We start from the raw sequence: 21,630 nt of genomic DNA, 5'->3' as shown, positions 1-21,630 counted from the left end.
TTCGTAAATATTATTTGTATTTTTACGCTGGGTCTTGCCTAGGGAAAACTGCTATCGAACGATTACGTCGATAGGTCGTGTGAAGAATCAAAGTGTGTAGGATCTTTGGTAGTGTTAACTCTGCCGCGTGGAGCGCGGGCTGAGCAGAGGGAGTGTGGCTGGAGTAGCGAGTGGAGCAGGAGTGTTGTGTGACGCTCCCACGAGTTGCCGCGCTTTCGGGGTTTGGCAGCATGTAATTGCGATCGACTTGCGATGATAGTTTCTGACATGGTGTCGCGGACGGGAAACATTAACTAGCGCACATCAAGAGCCCGTTTGGTCTGGTGACCGTGTCGAGAAGAAGGCGCGCCAACATCCAGCTTCTGCAACAGCGACGGCCGACAATGAGTGACTGTCGCCACCTCCTCGACCGACGGCTTCAAACCTTCAATCAACCGACAAGGAAGACTGGACGCACGTAAAGTTTTAGAACTGTATGGCAGACCTCAGCTTTTCAAACTGTTCCATTTTCGTCACTATAATTACAGCAACTTAGCATGAACGTTTGTTGCTCATTGTCCCAATTGCATTACCAAGCAGAGTCCCTTCCTTTTCCAAAATGAACCCAAGTGTCGTTCAAATTCAAACGCCAGCATTAAAGTAATATAGATAACTCGTTTTCACTGCTTTAATTTCAAATTTCGGTTAAAGTATTTATAGCTGGCTACACTATTTAGATTACACAAGCACAAATTAAGAGTGCGAGTTTTGTTACCATATTTTAGCTTACCTGTGACTGCAGCTCAGCTTGGTACGTACTAAATTTTACTATTGTTAATTGTTTGGAATCATTTAATTCAAGTTCAAAGTTATATCTCTTATTTCTAAATTGCGTAGATTCAAGGAGTTTTTGAAATGATTGTTGAGGTAGTCCAAGACTAACCGTATTTTACTGAATTTCGATGTGCTTCAGAAAGAAAGCTCACTATTAACTTCAGTCACTAAATTAACTTTCGATTTTCCGGTTTTATTAATTCTTTTGCTAAATTAAGTCAGGGTGTAGCGAAATTTATTACTTCTGACAAACTTTCAGTTTTCACACTACACGTGTCAACCTTCAGTTGCCACGCTTCTAGTGCTAATTATATGTGTAATAACCTTTCTTTTTCAGTTACTATAGTAATTGTCCTTAGGACTGGCGACCGTGATTTCCCCCAAATCTCAAATACCTAATTACCGCTAGTTAATTGTTAACGTAACGGCTGCACAGTTACTTTCTTTATTAACTTTACCCCTTTTCAAAATTAATTTCCACCAGTTTCATTAGCACATTTCCTTTCATTTAGATGTAACCCTTTCCTCCCTCCTTACCGACAGGTTAACTTCGGTGACGATTGCTTTTCCAGAACTCCCATTAGGTACACGCGGTTTCATTTTTCACTGTCATTAAGGTCGGTAAGTGAGGGGGAGGTTACAAGTGTTTGCCGAAGTTATTGAAAAGGCTGTGTATGTAAGGATAATTGATCATTTTATATCACACGATATGCTATCAAATGTACAGTTCGGCTTTAGAAGTCTTTTAACAACTGAAAATGCTATATTCTCTTTTCTCTATGAGGTACTGGATGGGTTAAACAAAAGGTTTCGAACGCTAGGCAAATTTTTTGATTTAACTAAGGTGTTTGACTGTGTTGATCACAAAATATTGCTCCAGAAGTTGGAACTTTACAGAATACTGGGAGTAGCTCACAATTGGTTCACCTCTTACTTTAACAACAGACAGCGGAAAGTCATTATTCACAATGTTGAGAATGGCAGTGATGTGTGGTCTGCCGGCCGTGGTGGCCGAGCGGTTCTAGGCGTTTCAGTCCGGAACCGCACGACTTCTACGGTCGCAGGTTTGAACCCTCCTTTGGGCATGGATGTGTGTGATGTCCTTAGGCTAGTTAGGTTTAAGTAGTTCTACGTTCTAGGGGACTGATGACCTCAGATGTTAAGTGCTCAGAGCCATTTGAACCATTTTGATGTTGGGTCTGAGTGGGGTATGGTCAAGTGTGGGGTGCTCCAGGGATCAGTGATGGGGCCACTTCTGTTCCTTATTTATGTAAATGATATGCCCTCTGGTAATACGATTAACTCTGAAACATTTCTGTTTGCTGATGACACTAGCTTGGTAGTGAAGGATGCTGTGTGCGACATTGGCTCGGTTTCAAATATGGCAGTTCACGACCTAAGTTCATGGCTTATAGAAAAAAAAGCTAACGATAAATCACAGTAAGACTCAGATTTTACAGTCTCTAACACACAATTCAACAAAATCTGACGTTTCAGATTCACAGAATAGACATATGATTAGTGAAACTGAACAGTACAAATTTCTAGGTGTTCACATAGATAGTAAATTGTCATGGAAAGCGCATGCTCAGGATCTTGTTCAAAGACTTAAAGCTGTCATTTTTACTATTCAAATGGTATTTGAAGTGAGTGCTCGTTTGACACGAAAAGTAGTCTACTTTGCTTATTTTCATTCTCTTATGTCGTATGGTATTACATTTTGGGGCAACTCTTGCATTTGTAAAAGATTTTTTTCGGCTTAGAAACGGGCGGTTCGGGCCAAAATTGGTGTAAGTTCACAAATCTCTTTTCGGCCTCTGCCCACGAGTCTGGGAATTTTGACATTGGCATCTCAATATATATATTCCATACTGTCATTTCTTGTTAACAAAGCTTATTCCCAAGAATAATCAACTTTCACTCAGGTAATACTCGTCAGAAATCAAAGATGCATTTGGATCGGACGTCCTTAATTCTTGTGCATAAAGGTGTGCAGTATGCTGCTGCATCCATTTTCAGTAAGCTACCACTAGAATTCCAAAATCTTAGCAGTAGTCCACGAACTTTCAAATCGAAACTGAAGAGTTTCTCCATGGGTCACTCCTGCTATTATGTCGAGGAGTTTCTTTGCCAAATAAAGCTGATTCATGTTGTATTGTTGACTGTGTTTAATTAAACTCAGGGCTTTACTTTTTTCGGGTTCATAAGCATCTTATTTTTGTATGTTATTACTTTAATGTTGTAATCCCATGTACTGACATGTTCCATGATCTCATATATTTGCTCCTCAATTTGGTCCTACGGAACTTGACTTGTAAATAAGATTAAATTACTCTCTCTCAGGCGGTAAAGGCGATTCTCAGTTCGCGACCACCGGTGTCTTATTTACGACGACTTCATCGATGATGACCAGATAACTTGAAGAATTGTATAGGCCGAAGACAAGTCTTTCAGATCGAAAGAGATGTTAAATTAAATCAAATAGGTTGTGCTATATTATGAGAGGAGCAGAAAAGGAACTAAGATAAGACTGAATTAAAATCGAGTCATGTGTTTCACTGCAGAGGTGCAGGGCAGGTAGAAAATTAAGCGTAATGTTTATTGTAAACAATATGGAGGGTATAGAAGATAGATTACGTAGAATACAAAAACTAGTTTTTAAAATCAACAAATCTTACTCATTGAATGCATAATAGCGAATAACGTTGCAAGGTGATGCAGGGGGATTTTTTAATGCAAATGTAGGACAAAAACCAAAGAAATATTGTTCAGTTAGTAGCTTTTAATACAGTACAGAAGTGACAGAAGTCATAGGTTAATCGGTTTGCCAAGAAGCACAACACTTTTGTCTTCAGTACATTATGGCAGGAGAAAGTAAGCAGACGATGGACTTCGCTGTAACAAAGTCGAATTCAAACTGAAATTGATTTCACTCTAACAGACGAGGAAATTTTTCAGAATGTGATGACCATAAACCATTATGGAACTGCAAGTAGTGATCACAGACTGTAAAATGCGAATAAAAAATAGATACGAAACTAGAAGCAACTGCCTACTCGAACAGGACGATAGAAATGTTTACAGTGGAAAGTTGTGTAAGAGGGGAGAGATATATCAGGTTAAAGTATGCGCTGAGGGAGGTATATCAGGTTAAAGTATGCGCAGACATCAAAAGTTTGGTATTCACGATGACTGCATTCCATCTTAGGAAGGATTGGTTCTAAGCATACAAGGAAAAGGCCAGAGCGGTCATACGATAGTTTGAAGGCCCGGGGTGGGGGGTAAGGGCACCCTTGTTCAACAACATCCATTAAGCAAAAAGCAATCGAAGTGACAGGTATACAGAGAACAGACCCAAATATCAAATGAAACAATGGATCTATTAATGTGCAAACGAAATTTTCAAGGAAATCAAATTTCGTACATGACAGGATACGCAAAAGTAAATAAAATTATTAAGACATGTCTTCGATGCCAGATGGACAGGTACAGTGAAGATTCGGTAAATGAAGGAAACAAAGCAGACAGAACTGATTTTTATGTTGGGTGTATCACGAATAGTCAACCCAGTAAGCGGACATAAAATGCATGTAGCGATGACGTTACTAGTGTCAGATAATAAACGGTGAGCCGTCACCAGCCACTACTAAGGTGACTGTGAGGTTTTCCTAGTCTCCTACCCGGTTGATGTCCCAGCTTTTCCGGCTTCGTGGGTTGCCGTGACCTATGTTTCAGCGAGTGCTCCCTGCATACGATACATCCTGGTCGACAATGCTCAACATTGTTCACTGGATCTGGTATTCCAATTTTTATAATTTATACAGAATTTCATTTACTATCTATTTACTCTTTGCCTTTTACATCTCCTATACTTATGCAGACCAGCTGCTTTTGTCTAGCTTTCCCTACACGTTATTGATCTACATTCGCTATACAAACTGTCTTACTCTGTCATACATTTCTAACTCTGCTACTGGAATAACAGCTGTGAGGAAGCAGCTGGCTACAAACGGTCAAATGAAATTATGCCTCACAACTTTCTTTATTCTGCGAATTGTTAAAAATCCTACTTTTCCGGTATATTTAGAGGTTCTGCATTTTGACAGACTGTTATAAGGATCAGAATGGATGTCGGTTGTCAGCTGCGGTATTAAGCTGTGCATTTCATTTTGATACAAAAGTTTCTCCAAAACGGGGGAAGGAAAGGTCTCCCTGTTAATGGCGAACACTTAATTACGTTCGCGAGAAGGCCTCTCGCGATCCCCCGCCATGAATATGTATATTTATCGGCTTCCCACGGGAAATGCGGCGTTGTCTCTCAGTTGCACCAATTCCGCCAGCAGAGGGCGGGAGGAAGTACAGGAGGGGGCGAGTCGCTGTACAGAAGCGGCTGCTGGGAATGGAGGCCGTAAATCTGCCGCTGCCGTCTCGTGAACCGGCGCGCATTTCGACAACAAAGTTCAGGACTCTAGCAACACATAGCCTTGTTAGAAGCGAATAACTAGGTGACCTGGTGTAGTAGGACATCGCATACGGCTACTAGATTGATCTCAGATGGTAGTTATCCTACAGTTTTCAGTTGGTTTGTACTCACGAATTTCCTTAGCGGAGGCATGGACGACACACATCGATGTATTGAGAACATTGGTTGTTTACTATCGACGCATCGAACCGAACTGATCTGTTGTTAACGGTTAAATATACTCGATACTTCAACACTTTCTTTTATTCGACCCATCGATTGGGCGAAGGTACTTTCGTATTTGTTTCGTTCCGTTACTTTCGTCGGGCGAGATGACGTGATTCACGCCATACAGAATCGGCTCATTTCGTGAATGTGGACCTAATCGTCACCACAAGAAAACCAAGAAAAAGGCCAATTTGATAAGCATCGAGCTGGAAAAAGGCAAGTCACAGAAATGATAAATATTCCTGCGGAATGTTGAAACTGTACTTCTTTCTCCTCCTTCGTATTGCATTATGTTAGCACACAAATACAAACTCTTTTGAAATCAGTGACTGGGAACTCAGTCACTAAAGCGGAGTTACTGAATACAGTTTTCCGTAATTCCTTCACGAAAGAAGACGAAGTAAATATTCCAGAATTCCAAACCAGAACAGCTGTTAGCATGAGTGACATAAAAGTAGATATCTTAGCTGTTGCGAAACAACTCAAATCACTCAAGAAAAGCGAGTCTTCCGGTCCAGATCGTATACCAATCAGGTTCGTTTCAGGGCATGCAGACACAATAGCGCCTTTCTGAGCAATCATATAAAACCGCTCACTTGACGAAAGGTCTGTTCCTAAAGACTGGAAAGTAGCACAGGTCACACCAATATTCAGGAAAGGAAATAGGAGTAACCCATTGAATTACAGACCCATATCACTGACCTCAGTTTGCAGTAGGATTTTGGAGCATATACTGTACTCGAACATTATGAATCATCTTGAAGAAAAGGACTTATTGATACATAACCAATACGGATTCAGAAAATATCGTTCTTGTGCAACACTTATTCCCATTAAGTAATGAGTGCTGTTGACAAGAAATTTCAGATCAATTCCATATTCCTAGATTTCCGGAAGGCATTTGATACCGTTCCTCACAAGCGACTATTAAGCAAATTGCGTGAATACGGAGTATTGTCTCAGTTGTGCGACAGGATTCGTAATGTCCTCTGAGAGAGGTCACAATTCGTAGTGATTGACGGTAAATCATCAAGTAGAAGCGATATCTGGGGTTCCGGAAGGTAGTGTCATAGACCCTCATAGACCCTCTGCTGTTCCTGATTTACAGAAATGATCTAGGTGATAATCTGAGCTGCCCCCTTAGACTGTTTACATATGACGGTGTAATTTATCGTCTAGTAAAATCATCAGACCATCCATTCCAATTACAAAAGGATCTAGAGAGAATTTCTGTATGGTGCGAAAAGTGGCAATTGGCACTAAACAAAGAAAAGTGCGAGGTCATCCACATGAGTAATAAAAGAAATCCGATAAATTTTCGGTATACGATAAATCGCACAAATCTTAGGGCTGACAATTCGACTAAATACCTAGAAATTACAATTACGAGCAACTTAAACTGAAAAGACCACATAGACAATATTGTGGGGAGGCGAGACAAAGACTGCGTTTTGTTGGCAGAACACTTAGTAGATGCGACAAACCCACTAAAGAGACAGCTTACACTTGTCCGTCATCTGCTGGAATATTGCGGCGCGGTGTGGGATCCTTACCACGTAGGACTGACGGAGGACACCGAAAAAGCGCCAAGAGGGGCAGCTCGTTTTGTGTTATCGTGCGAATAGGGGTGAAAGTGTCACTGATATCATAAGCGAGTTGGGGTGGCAGCCATTGAAACATAGGCGGTTTTCTTTGCTGCGAGATCTATTTACGCAATTTAAATCACCAACTCTCTCTTCCGAATTCGAAAGTATTTTGTTGACACCCATCTGCGTAGGGAGAAATGATCATCATAATAAAATAAGAGAAATCAGAGCTCGAACGGAAAGATTTAGGTGGTCCTTTTTCCCAAGCCCCACTCGAGAGTGGAATGGTAGAGAAGTAGTGTGAAAATGGTTCGATAAACCCTCTGCCAGGGACAATCAGTAGTTAGAATCCTTTATTTAGCTGGCAATATTGGCGCTCGCTGTATTGCAGTAGTTCGAGTAACGAAGGCTTTTGTGAGGTAAGTGATTCATGAAAGGTATAGGTTATTGTTAGTCAGGGCCATTCTTTTCTAAGGATTATTGAAGGTCAGACTGCGTTGCGCTAAAAATATTGCGTGTCAGTTTAGTGATGATCAGAATTAGTAGAGAGAGAAGTGTCTGAGTACGTTCAGTTTTGCTCAGCTGCTTGAAAATCAAATAACGTAAGGGGTTTACCAGCACAGTAATTCACTAGTGTTCTAAGGGGACGTTTGAATAGATGTGCAAGAGGGTTCAGGGGAGCCACACAACACTAAACAGAACACTTTCATACGTTTGGTGTGAACAACCATATTATTACGGTAAGAAAATAGCAGGTTGCACTGTTTACACACTAAGTCGAAAGTGTTGACGCCAATTAATATTCTTGCTGATCTGATGAGAGGTCATAATTATCATTCCTTCAATAGTATATACTATTCTTGACAATGTTAATGTCTGTCACTATTGTACTTCACGCCGTCATACGTATTTCCCAGTCTTACTTTGGCCGAACCTTCGGTGATAGACACACAGAAAATGAACATGATTATCTGTCCACAATTATCACTTGGACGAGCATATGCGTAACCGACACGACACGGGTGATTGTTGATGATGCGGAAGCCGAATTATCGAACGAAAGTTCGTACGCTCGTCACGTACACACAGATATCTCCTACCAGTCCTTCTTGACACTAGGAATAATATAACACTGTTCATAAAGTTAATTTACAGTGCACATTTCTCACACGCACGAGCGTGCGTGTTAAGCGTCGCGATGCGGCTGATTATGGATGATGCGCAAACGCAATGACCGAAGGCACGTTCACACGCTCGCTACAAGACACTAGCACCTGATTGCTCTCCATTGTGGTAAAAGTTTTACTGATTCACATTAGGTTCATTCTGTGAGGCCGAACTCGATGAGGATGATGGATACTCAAATACCTTATCGGCGGCATTGCTCATATTTAATTACTTTTGTACGCACTTTTCACCGTATCTACTTCCATATCTCATTACTTCACAATAATAGTACTTGCAGCCACACTTGAGCTTCCATAACAATGCCTCTCCCATGCAGAGCTACCCACAATACAACATAACAGCTCCGTGGTCCCTGCTCAGCTCTGCAACTGCAGCCACACGCAGCAGCGAAATGACAATACATTTACACAGTGGAGTGGTAGCATGCGGAAAACGGGCTTATCCAGCAAAGTGGTGCAAGACCGGCACATTGAACGGAGGTTGTGTTGTGAAACAGGGTTTTGTAGCCAAAAGAGCGGGGAATAATACCGTGTACTGGAATCCCGAATAAAACCGATCTGCTTTCAGAAAAAAATGTGTAGCATTATGTATTGAACGTCCCACGTCATTCTGTGGACGACCATTACTTCCCACGAGAACAAGCGAGAGAACATACTCGTATTCAGAAAACCCACAACAAAAAGAGCACTTCAAGAACTATGTATAACACATAGTGATTCACTAATGACATATTGACAAACAATCAAAACTAATTAAGAAAATACCGTTACAGTGAAACACTACTTGCTCATACTTACGAATATGGAGGTGGAGGGGGCAGAAAGAACAGGAAAGGACCTAATGATATCAAAATTAGAATTATGTATTAATACCTTCAGCTCTTGGATTTCTGTGCCAGTATGGGCTTAGTAATCACAAACTCCTTTTTTAAACATAAGAACGTTCACAGATATACTTGGGAAGGCAGGGGAACCAGATCTGTCATTGACTATATAATAACAGATCAGGAATTCAGGTAGGCTGTGAGGGACACACGTGTATTCAGGGGATTCTTTGATGACACTGATCATTATTTAATCTGCAGTGAAATTGGGATTGTGAGGCCGACAGTGCAGGAGGTCAGGTCCATATGTAGGAGGATAAGAGTGGAGAAACTTCAGGATAAGGAAATCAGGCACAAGTACATAACAGCGATCTCAGAAAGGTACCAGTTAGTTGAAGGTAGTCAATTACAGTCATTGGAAAAGGAATGGGCAAGGTACAGGGACACGGTACTAGAAGTGGCTAAAGAATGTCTTGGAACAGTAGTGTGTAAAAGTAGGGTGAAGCAAACAGCTTGGTGGAATGATACAGTCAAGGCATCCTGTAAAAGGAAAATGAAGGCGTATCAAAAATGGCTACATACCAGAACCCAGGTAGACAGAGAAAGTTATGTTGAAGAAAGAAACAAAGCCAAACAGATAAATGCAGCATCCAAGAAGAAATCGTGGGAAGACTTTGGAAACAGGTTGGAGACTTTGGGTCAAGCTGCTGGAAAACCATTCTGGAGTGTAATTAGCACTCTTCGAAAGGGAGGTAGGAAGGAAGTGGCAAGTATTTGGGACAGGTCAGGAAAACTGCTGGTGAATCCTGTGGATGCCTTGGGCAGATGGAGGGAATATTTTGAAGAGTTGCTCAATGTAGGTGAAAATGCGATCAGTAATGTTTCAGATTTCGAGGTAGAATGGAATAGGAATGATGATGGAAATAGGATCACATTTGAGGAAGTGGAAAAAAATGGTCAATAGATTGCAGTGCAATAAAGCGGCTGGGGTGGATGAAATTAAGTCGGAACTCATCAAATACAGTGGAATGTCAGGTCTTAAATGGCTACACAGGATAATTGAAATGGCCTGGGAGTCGGGACAGGTTCCATCAGACTGGACAAAATCAGTAATCACACCAACCTTTAAACATGGATACAGAAAAGATTGTAACAACTACAGAGGTATCTCTTTAATCAGCGTTGTGGGTAAAATCTTCTCAGGTATTGTTGAAAGGAAACTGCGAGTATTAATTGAGGACCAATTGGATGAAAATCAGTGTGGGTTTAGGCCTCTTAGAGATTGTCAGGACCAGATCTTTAGCTTACGGCAAATAATGGAGAAGTGTTATGATGGGAACAGGGAATTGTATCTATGCTTTATAGATCTAGAAAAGGCATATGACTGGGTTCGTAGGAGGAAGTTGTTGTCTGTTCTACAAGATTATGGAATAGGAGGCAAACTTTTGCAAGCAATTAAAGGTCTTTACATGGATAGTCAGGCAGCAGTTAGAGTTGACGGTAAATTGAGTTCATGGTTCAGAGTAGTTTCAGGGGTAAGACAAGGCTGCAACCTGTCTCCACTGTTGTTCATATTATTTATTTATCATATGTTGAAAACAATAGACTGGCTGGGTGAGATTAAGATATGTGAACACAAAAGAAGCAGTCTTGCATATGCGGATGACTTAGTTGTGATGGCAAATTCGATTGAAAGTTTGCAAAGTAATATTTCAGAGCTAGATCAGAAATGTAAGGACTATGGTATGAAGATTAGCATCTCCAAAACGAAAGTAATGTCAGTGGGAAAGAAATATAAACGGATTGAGTGCCAAATAGGAGGAACAAAGTTAGAACAGGTGGACGGTTTCAAGTACTTAGGATGCATATTCTCACAGGATGGCAACATAGTGAAAGAACTGGACGCGAGGTGTAGCAAAGCTAATGCAGTGAGCACTAAGCTACGATCTACTCTCTTCTGCAAGAAGGAAGTCAGTACCAAGACTAAGTTATCTGTGCACCGTTCAATCTTTCGACCAACTTTGTTGTATGGGAGCGAAAGCTGCGTGGATTCAGGTTACCTTATCAACAAGGTTGAGGTTACGGATATGAAAGTAGCTAGGATGATTGCAGGTACTAGTAGATGGGAACAATTGCAGGAGGGTGTGCACAATGAGGAAATCAAAGAAAAACTGGGAATGAACTCTATAGATGTAGCAGTCAGGGCGAACAGGCTTAGATGGTGGGGTCATGTTACACGCATGGGAGAAGCAAGGTTACCCAAGAGACTCATGGATTCAGCAGTAGAGGGTAGGAGGAGTCGGAGCAGACCGAGGAGAAGGTACCTGGATTCGGTTAAGAATGATTTTGAAGTAATAGGTTTAACATCAGCAGAGGCACCAATGTTAGCACTGAATAGGGGATCATGGAGGAACTGTATAAGGGGGGCTATGCTCCAGACTGAACGCTGAAAGGCATAATCAGTCTTAAATGATGATGATGATGATGATGAGCTCCTGATGAGAGTTGATATATATCAACGGGAACAGGTGAAAATGTGTGCCACAAGAGGTACTCGAACCCGGGATCTCCTGCTTATACGGTAACACGCTCTATCCATCTGAGCCACTGAGGGCACAGAGGATAGTGCGACTGCAGGGCCTATCTCACGTACGCCTCCCGCGGGACCCACATTCTCACCTTATATGTCCTCACACTACATTCTTAGTGTCCGAACCCAACTCATTACTCGTGAAAGACATTCGTACCAAGTACCGTAAGAGTTCGGGTAATATGTGTGCATCCGCAGAGAAGAAGAAGGTCATGGCCATTATTGCCAGAACTATACACTTATATGGATACGGTGTTTGTTCTTTCGGGCATGTCCGAAAGAACAGACACCATTTCCGTTTAAGTATATACTACTGATATCAGTTGCATGAGGATGTTATGCAGAGTCAGCGGCGACGAGTGAAAACGTGTTTACTCGAACTCGGGATCTCCTGCTTACGAGGCAATTGCGTTGAAACCTGCGCCATATGGACGCAGTGTTTATGAATTGGGACTGCAGTACATGGGAGTGCGGGTCAGTGTTTTCTGTAAACACTGTGTCTGAGGGCGCAGTGTTAACGTTAAGTCCGTCTTAAGCAGGAGATGTTGGGCTCATTGCAGTCGTTGTCTGGTCACCGAACTATGCTTTTACTCGATGCTTTTCACCTATAAAACTTTTAAAAAAATGGTTCAAGTGGCCCTGACCACTGTGGTACTTAACCTTTGAGGTTATCAGTTCCCTAGGTCTTAGAACTACTTAAACCTAACTAAGGACATCACACACATCCATGCCCGAGGCAGGATTCGAACCTGCGACCGTAGCGATCGCGCGGTTCCAGACTGTAGCGCCTAGAACCGCTCGGGCACCTCGGCTGGCATAAAACCTTAAAACGCTTTGTTTCTATATAAAGGTCACTTCACGACTATACAGGCTGACTTGACTTGGAAATTATTCGATGGTGGCACCTGGCGGCCTAAGCAAGACACAAAACTTTTTTTTGCCGCACTAAATTCTTTGTACTTGCAAATCTAACACAAAATTTTTGTTGTACTTTAGGTGCAGCCAGAAATTGTTGTGCATTTTTATGTAAATTGGTGTAAAGCGAAATTGCATTCGATTTGAGTTTCATGTTAACATTATCAGTACTTGTTTTTTATATGTTTCAAAGTATGCAAATGAGTCGAAGTATATAAATATATTTTCAAAGTCTTACTGACCCACGAAATTCGTTTTACACAAGCAGCACACCCTCATGCAACAGGAAAAGGAACGGAACCAGTTGGAAAATGCTCCTATTGGGGCACAAGCAACGTGAATATGCTCCTCTTTCGGAAGATCTGATAGAAAAGTGGGAAAAACATGGCGCCTCAATCCTCATTCTTGCTCCAAAATATTTTGCCATGCGAACATATTTGCTCTTAATTGTGTTGAAAGGGAGTAGCACCGAGACGGTGGCGTTGAAAAACAGGAGACACTGCCAGCGGGAGACAAAGAACAGAGAGAAGGCAGTGATGAGGGGAGAAAGAAATTGGCAATGAGGGGAAAGAAGAGAGAGAAGGCAGTGATGGTGGGAGGAAGAAAGTGACAGTGAGAGAGGAAAAAGAGAGAAGACAGTGATGGTGGGAGAAAGGAACTGGCAGTGAGGGAGGAAGAAGAGAGAGAAGACAGTCATGAGGGAGAAAGAAAGTGGCAATAAGAGAGAAAGAAGAGAGAGAAGACAGTAATGGTGGGAGAAAGAAAATGGCTGTGAGAGAGGGAAAAGAGAGAGAATACAGTGATGGTGGGAGGAAAAATGTGGTAGTGATAGAAAAAGAAGAGAGATGGTGGGAGATAGAAAGTGACGGTGAGAGAGAAAGAGAGATGGATGAAGTCCATAGCAGTGGGAGAAAAAGAGAGAGGAGGCAGAAGAAGTGAAAAAGAGAGATGAGTGAAGACCATAAGTAGACCCCCACACCAGACCACACCAGGACTTCAGCAGAAGAACATTTGCCCATTTTTCCCCATCCCCTACACCCATGTATTAATATCACCCGGTGTAAGGGTCAAAAAGCCGAGGAAATCATCCCCCTGTACATATGCGGAGAACAGACGATGGTGGCTAAAGAGAAAGACAGCATACACTGTAAGCGACAAAGAAAGGGACAGCGGCAAATGGAGAAAAAGGAGATCTAGGAGAGAGACATATACAGACAGCGGCAGTAAGAGACTGAGTAAGGCTTCACAGCAGACAGAGTTTACATAAAAGAATTTACAATTTCGTTTGTGGAAAGAGCGCGAATACGTTCGCATACCTAGGTTCTTGGCGAGGAAGGCGGAATACGGATTGAGCCAGCTAGTTCCCGACTTTACCGTCAGAGACTTTTAAAGCGGAGCACATAATTTGTTTTTATTTATGCTCCGCAGGAGCATGTTTCGTCTGATTCTTTAGATATGAGTGCAAGAGAAGGAAAACAGACTCATAATTTCCAAAATTGCCTTACGCGTTTCGATATTCCGTCATTTTCAAAGCCTACAAATGCAACGTAAAACAGGTCTCAAAGGTATGTAAATAAGTGACAACACTATTGATTAGAGCAGTTATGGACTGTGCGGTTAGTCCCGGTTGAGGTTCGAGTCCTCCCTTGGGGATGGGTGTGTGTTTGTCCTTAATTTAGGTTACGTAGTGTGCAAGCTTAGAGACTGATGACCTTAACAGTTAAGTCCCATAAGGTTTCGCAGACATTTGAATGTTTTTATTGATCAGAGAGGTAGTATGATGAGCAGAATGTGCCTTTCTAGCTTACCGGTGATATGTCACTCATATAAAATTGTTCATTTGACAGAATGCAGCTCGATAATATTTTAAATTAAGAAAAAAGTGGAAGCTGTTACCAAGGAGCAAACTGAAAATCTAGTGGACTAAAGCGATAGGCAGCGCTGAATACGCGGTGCACGCTGTGTTTGCTTGTTTACTACTACATTTTCATCGTTACAGTGTATAAATAATTTCACCAGTATACAATTCACCGAAATCACTTAACAATGTTTTACATTAATCTTTTGAATGGTCGAAAATAATATACTGAAAGAGCCCGATAATCAGCGCTAGGGTGCTTGAGGCCAGCTGTCTGTCAACAAATAGTTTTTGATAACTTACAGAGTAAAATTTACTAGCATCAGTAAAAGATTATAACCATAATTTTATCGGAATTTACGAAGCCTAGAAGTATCATTTGAGGCATGAAGCAGTCACTTGTGAAGAGCAGGTGGCGCCTAAGAATTGTCATTTCCGCCCATGAGAGCTAATGCATAATAACTACACAGGAAATTCAAACAATTTGAGGGGCGCAAGCTAGGAACCCCATAAATCATTTCCATCAATAGTATGTGGTAACCATTCTCGATTGCCTCATCTAATTAAAACTCTTTAATCCTCCAACCTCAGCTTGTCTAAAACACCACCCAAATACAATCATGTAAAAACCAGTGACATATTACTGCTAATGATACCCAGGCAATAGTGTTACCTTACATAACTTGTTCCCCTTTACTTACGTTATACGTCACAATTTCGTTTCAGGAATGAGAGATAACTCATACACAAATAGATATAGCCACATACCAAAAGGTAAACTGTAGTTGTACGTATGACAACTGATAAAAACTGAGATTAGTAGGGTGCAGGAAGGGTATAGGTTTAGAATTGGCACGCTTAAAATGACGCACATAGGATCTTCTGTGTTTCTGTGTCCACAAAATTATTTCCTGTGAATAACAAGCGTTATGAAATACCATGAAGTAATTAAAGGGGCGGAGGGTGGTCGGTGAAGGGATAAACGAGGTTAATCTTGGCGTATTAAAATATCCTTTAAAAATGTTTGTAATCCTGTGACTACTACCTTTTTATATAATAGTATTTTAAACATAGCTGCGCAACAGCAACGGTTCCACGTAATATGACTAAAAACAGCCGACCAGTTGCAAAGGATAAAGAAATCGTTACCTAGGTTTTGGCAGATTTAAATCTGTCTTCTTCAGAAGGCGGCAATTTTACATAAATATGAAATGATGTAACATCGTCGTTTTTACAAATATCTGCATAGATCCATTAGTCCAAATTAAAATATAGCCTATTTTCAGGACTATATTTTAATTTGGACTAATGGATCTATGCAGATATTTGTAAAAACGACGATGTTACATCATTCCATATTTATGTAAAATTGCCGCCTTCTGAAGAAGACAGATTTAAATCTGCCGAAACCTAGGTAAAGATTTCTTTATCCTTTGCAATTGGTCGGCTGTTTTTCGTCATATTTTTATATAATGACAATTTTTTTTGTTAACAGGCAGTTGGCCTCTTGCAGCCTAGCGCCGCCAGAGGACTCTCAGAATGTATTTTTTTCGACCACACAAAAGATCTCTTACACATTGTTTTGTAAAGAAACACGTTTTTTAGGACATTCTAAAGTGATTTCCATGAATTGTTTATAGATGTAAGTGTTTTGTATGATATAACAATGAAAATGTGTTTGGAAAAAACAGATGCACCGGGTACCATGTATTCAGCGCCGCCTATCGGTTTAGTCCACATGGTTCCCAATTTGTCCGTTGGTAGCAGTTTGCACTTGTATTGTTACTGAGAATATTGTCTAGTGAACAACTTTATATGACCCACACAACACTGCCAAGCTTAAAGGCTATATTCTACTCATTGTTCTACGTCTCTAATCAGTGGTGAAATGTAACATACTTTCATATATTTTGATTCCTGTTTTACCTCACATTTTATATCCTTTGATAATGACGGAATGTCGAAAGACGTATGCAATATTGGATATATCAAAAATGGAGGTCAAGACATCAGAAACTCATCGGAGTCCATCTAAATGGCTGATTAGGCTCATAGCATTTTCGTGCAAATTTCAGCAAATCGAAAAATTTCAGGGTTCCACGAGAAGTTGTAAGGAGATTGTCTGAATTCTCCATTACATTGAAAACGATATAGCAAACTTAACGCAATTCTTTGCATCGTGTAAGTACTCAGATATCGATAGTAACAATCTGGGGGCCAAACATGGGAGCGGGATTCTAAGCATTGTTGTGAGACGAGGTCTGCCTACAAGTGTGAAGGTAGTAGTGTCGGTCGAGAGCTCGGAGACAGAAGACGTGTCACGCTGCCCTCGCGTCGGTGATGGCAGATCTTACCACACTCAAGGCCTGATTTCATTTATATGGCCAGGACAGGTTTAAATGGCTTAACTACGCTTGATGATGGAATTCAAGGTAAAATTCGCAAGCATAGCGCAAAAGCAAATGCAGGGCTCCTCTCGTGATAGTTAATCCGAGTTTGCAATAATCCATTGCTTTGCTTGTCAGTTAAAGAAGCCTCCTTATCTTCCAAATAACAATAATTATATCCCACATCTAATTAATAAATATGCTGTGGTTATTAAACGTTAACGTAACTTTGAAAATGAAATAATTCGTTAATCTGGCACTCAGCCATTGTTGACACCTACGTCATTGTCATGATGATTCTGAAGTATTAAAATAGTCTTAATTTGTGAAATCTCTTCTCACAAGTTATTTAGTAGTTAGCAGGACCCAAACAAATTCCTTTTATTAAATTCATTTTCAGTAACAATAAGCTTTAGTTGCTGCTGCTGCTGTATGCTGCTGCGAATTGCTCTAAAAGACATGGAAAAAAATCAATCCAAAGAGGTGACTGAAAAACTTAGGGCCAAAACAGAGACACTGACACACCACAACATGTCATGTACTCTAATTCAGTAAATTCCGTTGCACAAGTCAGATTCTCTATCACTTGCAAATTCTCATTCAAATACGCAGTCAGATAGCTTAGCCAAATGATAGTTCTTTCATGTAACGATCTGTTGAGGGCTTAAATGACAGTGAAACTGACACTCATACAACACACACACAGTGTTATGCAGGTTAGATTACGATTACTGATAGCTCAGGTTGCTTATCGAGTTCAGTTTCAGAGACGAACATAGGCATATTTGCTGTAGCTTCGTTACACATTTGCTGCATATACATTATATATTGGTTGCATATAAGTTACAAAGTTCATCTTAGAAACTTATGGTTAATAGTTTTGACCATTTGCCATGAATAGAAATTGTAGGAAAAATGGCCATCTCCAAAGGTGGTACTGTTGCTATTCAAAAATCTGCTTTTTGGAGTATCGATAACGTATAAAGGCTTTCGAAAACTGAAATATGGGGTTTCTAGATTACTGTCAAAGACTGTGCATGTTAAATTTATGTCTTTTCTACGGTTATTTATTTCGATAATTGTCTCTCACGGTGTAAAAACGGGCGAAACAAGGATTCGACAAAGACTGCATCTGTAATTGACCATGTGCCTATAAATATGGGTATGGAAAAGTGTGATGTAGTTGTAAAAGATCTTGGACTCTCAGACGACGTCCGTCAAATAATAGCAAACTAATCGGGCACGGGAAAAATCCTTGAAGTGCAGGCCTATAGAAAATATCTGTCAAAATACAAAAATTCCAAGAGAATTAGAAAACCAATTTTTGGCTGTAATGGTTATAAAAACTAATTTAAATATGAAGTTCCCTAAACTACCAAAACCATTCAAACTGAACTTGATAAATATGTTTCCAAAATTATTGACATAACTAACAATGTCTCATAAAAAAGTGGATAACAACAGTTGTCAAGAAGTCCTTCCTAAGGCTTAACTATCTCAGTTCCATGAAAAAGAGCCATTATGAGCCGTAGTTCTTAAATTTCTGTCATAGGTACAAGATTTATAGGGAGGTGCTGATTGCTGCAAATAATAATTTAGTAACAAAATAACGTACAGTGTAGAGAATAACGGCAAAGCAGTCTGTGAGACGCCAACGGCCTTGCCGCAGTTGTAACACCGGCTCCCGTCAGATCACCGAAATTAAGTGCTGTCGGGGTGGGTTAGCATTTGGATGGGTGACCATCCGGTCTGCCAAGCACTGTTGGCAAGTGGGGTGCACTCCGCCCTTGTGAGGCAAACTGAGGAGCTACTTGATTGATAAGTAGCAGCTACGGTGTCGTAAACTGACACACGGTCGGGAGGCTGGTGTGTTGACCACATGCCCCTCAATATCCTCATCAAATGACGCCTGTGGGCTGAGGATAACACGGCGGCCTGCCAGTACCGTTGGGCCCACCAGGGCCTGTTCGGACCGAGAGAGTCTGTGATACCATTAAAAAGGAAACAGTAAAAGACTAACAAAGACATAATAATATACTGATGGGGTAGGGGGATAAAGTAATGTTTGATCGACAACCCCTAACAAACTATTAGGATAGTTTACTTAAAGGTATTACAGCAAGAATCACCCCTCCCCCCCCCCCCAAAAAAAATCTACCCTGTAGGTAATTACTCAAATTCTGACTTTCCAAGTGACGGGATGGTCCTTTCGAAGAATTGCTACCCAAATTGGGCCTGCTTCGTCAATTGTGCAACGATGCTGGTGCCAGTGGTCAGGTGAACATTCGGACACCTGTAGATGAGGTTCTTGATGTCGACACAGCATAGACGGCCGCCAGGATCGCTGTATTGTAAGGTCAGCAGTGTCAGTTCAGCTATCACAGCACAATAAGAGGGCTCTTGATCCCAGATGTGTCTCCACGAACTGTCGCTAACAGGCTATTACCTATTGGACTACCGGCACGCACACCTTTAGTCCGTCTCCAATCACGACACAGCATCGATGTGCACAGCTCGACTGGTACCGTCAGACGATCGCTTGGAATGGTGCACCGTGGTGTTCAGCGATGAAAGCAGATTCAGCCTGCACGCAAGTGATGGTCGTTTGGGCCTACCTGGTGAGAGCTATGCTGTAGAGTGATTTCATACAGGGCACACTGGCCCCAACCCTGGTCTTAAGGTCCGGGGACCGATAAGCTGCAAGTCTCGTTCACCTTTGGTGTTTCTGGAGGGGTCGTTAATTAGTATGCAGGATGTTGTTACATCTGCTCTCCTGCCGTTCTTGCGACAGGAAGGTGATGTGTTGTTCCAACAGGATAATGCTCGCTCACACACTGCCCGTGAAACTCGACGTGCTCTGCAAGATGTGCAGCAAATTCCTTGGCCAGCACGATCTACAGACATGCCTCCAATCGGGAACACGTAGGATATGAAGGGACGAGAAGTGGCTCGTGCGACTGGTCAACCAATAGCTCTTACAGAACTACGTGAACGGTTCGAGCAGGTGTGGCATAAGGTATCTCTGGACAGTATTCGCCTCCCATCGGCTGGATGCCGAAGTCAGTGCCTGCACTGCCTCTCGCAAAGGATACACCACGTACTAAAATGTGCCGGCCGTAGTGGCCGAGCAGTTCTAGGCGCTGCAGTCTTGGAACCGCGCGACCGCTACGGTCGCAGGTTCGAATCCTGCCTCGGGCATGGATGTGTGTGATGTCCTTAGGTTAGTTGAGTTTAACTAGTTCTAAGATCTAGGGGACTGATGACCTCAGAAGTTAAGGCCCATAGTGCTCAGAGCCATTTGAACTATTTTTGGAACCACGTACTAATATGGGTATTTCAGCATATGTCAACACCTGGTACCAGAGTACCGCTTGTCCTGTTGATCCGTAAAAGTAATCATTTCGTGTGCTCCATGTGCACTATTGCAACAATGAATCTTGAGTGAACTGGAAACATCTAAAAGAGTGTACTAATTTATTTCTGGCAGTGTATATCTTTAGAGGAGCACACTCGGCCACTTACCATGAACATTCTGCAAGCCTTCTTAGAAGAAATGTTCGACACCATTGTTTCACTATGTAAGCGTATTGTAATATCGCTGGGTTAGTTGTGGAGTATCTTTGCGGCAGCCGTGTCTACAGAGTCGAGCGCGGGACACGGAACTGTTATGTTGTGTAGTGTGTAGTTCTGCATGTGTGAGGCATTGTTAGCACGGAAGTAGAAGTGTTGCTACAAGTGTTGTTACAGTAAAGTGATAAAATAAGTAAATGATTCAGAGCAAAGTGCGTAATGAAGTAATTTAAAAATGGGCAGTGCTGTGAAAACGTATGGGTATATGTGTATCCTCTCGATGCGTGTCGTACCGCACCGTATTCGGTCTCCCATGTGAATCAGCAAAAATTGAGTAGAAACAAGTGCCAGTGCCTTGCAGCGAGCGTGACACCGTGCGTTCGGTCATCGCGTTTCCGCATTATCAACAATCAGCCACGCCGCGACGGTTACGCGTACGCTCGTACAACCGAGAACTGTGAACTAGTGATGGGCTAAACTGCGATTTTCCGATATCAGTGATTTCTGTGAATGCTACTTTTCAGTATCTGTTACTCTTAACTGTGATTTGTCGCAGTTAAGAGTCGCAGTTACGGAACCTAAGTCGCGTATCCCTCCGCCACTGCTATTTCTGCTACTTCCGCGATTTCTGCTACTTGTGTGACTTCTGCGATTTCTGTGACTTCTGCAACTTCTGCAATTTCTGTGACTTCTGCTACTTCTGCGATTTCTGTAAGTCCTACGATTTCTGCGACTTACCATCGTATGAAAAAGCTACATCTGTCCACACATAAAATTGCATCTCAACAAACCTGTCATTGGTAAGTATGTTTTACGTTTGTTCTTCCGTTGGCTTTAATCTTGTATTAAAGAAACAACTGTGAAAATATTAATAGTGTAATTAATATGTAAGTAGCCATACAGTACCGTAATAGTTCGTGTTTAGAAAATGAATTCTAACGTATTGTTATGTTCTCAGGTACCCGAACTACATTTCAGTCACTCAGTAAAGTGATAACTCAAAATATCATTGTCAGCAGATCTGGAGAAATTGTCACTGCGTCTTTAGACCGTTTTCGTCAGACGAGAGGTTAGTTTCTAAGTGTTTCGATGGACTTAATTACTTAAGTGAGATCGTTCTTGCAAATGTGAAATATACCCCATTGAGTGGCTTTCATTATAGCAAATATTAGCAATCTACTCTGTCAATTATATTGCTTGTAATTAGTGA

Source organism: Schistocerca cancellata, chromosome 5, assembly GCF_023864275.1.
Source record: "Schistocerca cancellata isolate TAMUIC-IGC-003103 chromosome 5, iqSchCanc2.1, whole genome shotgun sequence".
Classification (NCBI taxonomy): Eukaryota; Metazoa; Arthropoda; class Insecta; order Orthoptera; family Acrididae; genus Schistocerca; species Schistocerca cancellata.
The sequence above is the reverse complement of the archived record's forward strand: the minus strand, read 5'-3'. Positions refer to the sequence as shown.